This window comes from Toxorhynchites rutilus, chromosome 3 (genome assembly GCF_029784135.1).
Source record: "Toxorhynchites rutilus septentrionalis strain SRP chromosome 3, ASM2978413v1, whole genome shotgun sequence".
NCBI classification, from domain to species: domain Eukaryota; kingdom Metazoa; phylum Arthropoda; class Insecta; order Diptera; family Culicidae; genus Toxorhynchites; species Toxorhynchites rutilus.
The window spans coordinates 298636509-298639381 of record NC_073746.1 but is presented as its reverse complement, the minus strand read 5'-3'; the positions used below and the strand labels follow the sequence as shown (position 1 = coordinate 298639381).

At 41.5% G+C, this 2873-nt stretch overlaps 1 non-coding gene across 1 annotated transcript; it reads right to left on the bottom strand.

Moving 5' to 3' along the window:
• Positions 1–674: 674 nt before the first annotated feature.
• On the bottom strand, positions 675–746 carry Trnae-uuc (transfer RNA glutamic acid (anticodon UUC)). The gene has a single exon. It is a non-coding gene; the product is annotated as a tRNA-Glu (tRNA).
• Positions 747–2873: the final 2127 nt, after the last annotated feature.

The following is a 2873-nucleotide window of genomic DNA, read 5'->3' as shown; positions in this document are numbered from 1 at the left end:
TAATATTTGAATAAACTTATGTAATTATAAACATGTTTATATAAACCTTCCCATCTTCTCATTCTTCATTAAAGACCTTGCGTCAAGACAGCTAGAAATCCATACACTCTCAAATCAAGTGTGCCTGAAAAAATTATATTCTTCACGTAAACAAGCGATGAAAATGTGGACACTTTTTAGTCAGTGAATTGTATGGAGTTCCACTGCTGTGACAACATCGTGTAAACTGTTACAGGTGAAGCGCTGGCAAGCTCAAAGATACAAAAAAGTGGATTTTGATTTTCTGAATGACCTTTCTCAGGTTTAGAGACGAATTATCTTTAGTGTTCTAATCGTCTATAATACATAGAAGAAGAAAAAACAGTTTCCGTCTGTTGTTGCTCTGCTTCCGTGTGGATTATTTGTATTCCTGTCTTCAGCTTCAAAATGCATACTGAAACATGCACAATGTGAGCTCTGTGCAGTGCGAGCGTTGACACTAAGTTAAGGACATATTGCCAAGGGGTATATTGTTGTATAGTATTCTATTGTATTGGATCAACCATCTTCAGCTGTTTTTACAAAATCACGCAAACCATCGGCCCTTATCAGGGTCTAACTTTCACTCTGCCGCTTGGTGTTTCAAATTATTCCCAAGAATGAATACCGAGAGTTTTCGTATACAAAAAATTATTTTCCCATACCGGGAATCGAACCCGGGCCTTCTGGGTGAAAGCCAGATATCCTAGCCACTAGACCATATGGGAAGGATACACACTTTGTGTAAAACATCGGACATGGTAACTTTGATACTTATAATACATTTCTACTGTGTTTTCAAAACTATTGTTGGGTTTATTATTATGTTACTGGTCCAACAGGTTTATTTACATTAAACATTTACATTGAACATAAACATAATGGAATCCCGCCATATACGCACCACGTTTGATCAGAATATTCAGAATCGGGCCACTTCACCCGAAACTGAAACACAATTCTCCCCCACCGTTCGAGAAACCACTCAAAATCGTTGAAAAATGTCATACCTACTTGTCACGTGATCCGTTTTCCCTTTGACAGTTGTATGATGAAGAAATGTGAACAGCTCACGACGGTGCATTGCGGTTTAGAATTGCTGCTGTCAAGTGCCGTCGTTTGGTTGAAAACCCACAGCCTGTTGTCGGTGCGTCGACGGTGGGTCTGCCCTAACAAAGCGTATCTTGAAAGGTGTGACAAAAGATGGATGGACCTGTTCGATAGAAGTCCACAACTCTTTGGTTGCGTTCTTCTGCCTTTTCGATTGCTTTTTTTTCTCTTTTGACGAGTTTGAAGGGAAGGAAATATGACTGTTATGATGCTGGGTCGCTGTCCGAACAATAGGATCGCTCATACAATGTTTGAGAAATGATGTGTTTGTGTCACATGAATGACCGCTTCAAGGGAGGAATTCGATAGGGACATTGACGATAGCGATTTTTTTTGTGTAAATTTCGACCAACTTCGCTCGAAATGCCATGAGTCGATGAAATATGATTATTGCACACCCTATTCAATACTAATCCCATCGATGATATATTAGTTTATCGAGTTCTTCAATTCGAGTGGGCTCTTCTCCGCCCTCCGACGGCACCTTGCGTTCCTTCGATTGATTCGATTTTCGCCGCTCTTTTATTCCGATATCATCATGCGGGGACACGCATGCTGGGCTACAACGAAATACCGGATCAAGAGCATCGGCCACAACAACAAAACGAGGTGACTGTCAGTACACCCGCTGTGAAATATGTACCCGTTGTCGATTTGACAAATGAAGTTACGATTTTTCATGCCGACGTCGAGATGCGTGTATATTATTCGCGCTCACGCCTCGTGAGATCGGAATCGAACGGTCCTCTCCTTGGTCGACGCGGTGTACAATCACTTTTGATGACCCCGGGGGCATGTGACAATTTACGGGAACGGGATCTGTGGCGTGGTTTGTGCTTTTGTTTGGCTTTGTTCGAGTCCAGCCTGTCGTGGATATCTTTGTTTGTGAGTCACAGATCGGGTTGTGTTATAAACGGATTGCGCATTGTGCGTGAGCAGAAAATGTCACTGAGGACTTCAGAAAATGTATTGTTTTTTTTCAAGCTCTTATAGTCCTCGAGTTATAAGATTCCTCGGTAAGGGGGAGAAGAGATAATGTCCACATGGATGTTTTTAATGTATTTAAAAAAAAACTTTCAGACCAATACTGCCCAAATATGCATTGTTGACGTAACTACCAAAACTCTTAGTGTTGGGAAGACGCGTTTTTGTTGTTTTGACGTAGGACTACGTCTAACCGGAAGATATAGGGGGTGAAATGGAAATCTAGGCACTGAACAAGTAGGAAAAAATGCAAGATTTGGAACGCTTATAACTCGAACATTTCTCAATAGATCGCAAAGGTTTTTGCATCAATTGATAGGAAATATATCTACGCATCTATCATAACGAATAACATTTCATTTTTCTTGAGATAAATAATTGAATAATTGTGAAATATCAAGCATTGTCAAAATGCACTATGTGCCCATTTTTGATTGGTCCATTTTGTGCTGCTCAAATCGTACCGACCAAAACGGGCAACCAGAGCAGCAGCGAATTAGAATGAAGCACGATTGGAAAGGAAAAAGAAAAAAATGAACGAAACATTGGCCGCAGTCTCACACATGCGTAATTCTCGAGCCAGCCAGTCAGCTTAAAAATCCCCGCTCCGCTGCCGTAACGATCACATTCTTTGTGTGGACACCGACTGGACAACATCGTTGCTGGACGAGCTGGACGGCGAGGGATCGAGTGACTTTCTCAAGGCAAGAGGGCGGAGGTGGTAGCGCTGGAGTAGAGTAATAGAGTAGAGTAGAGTTTTC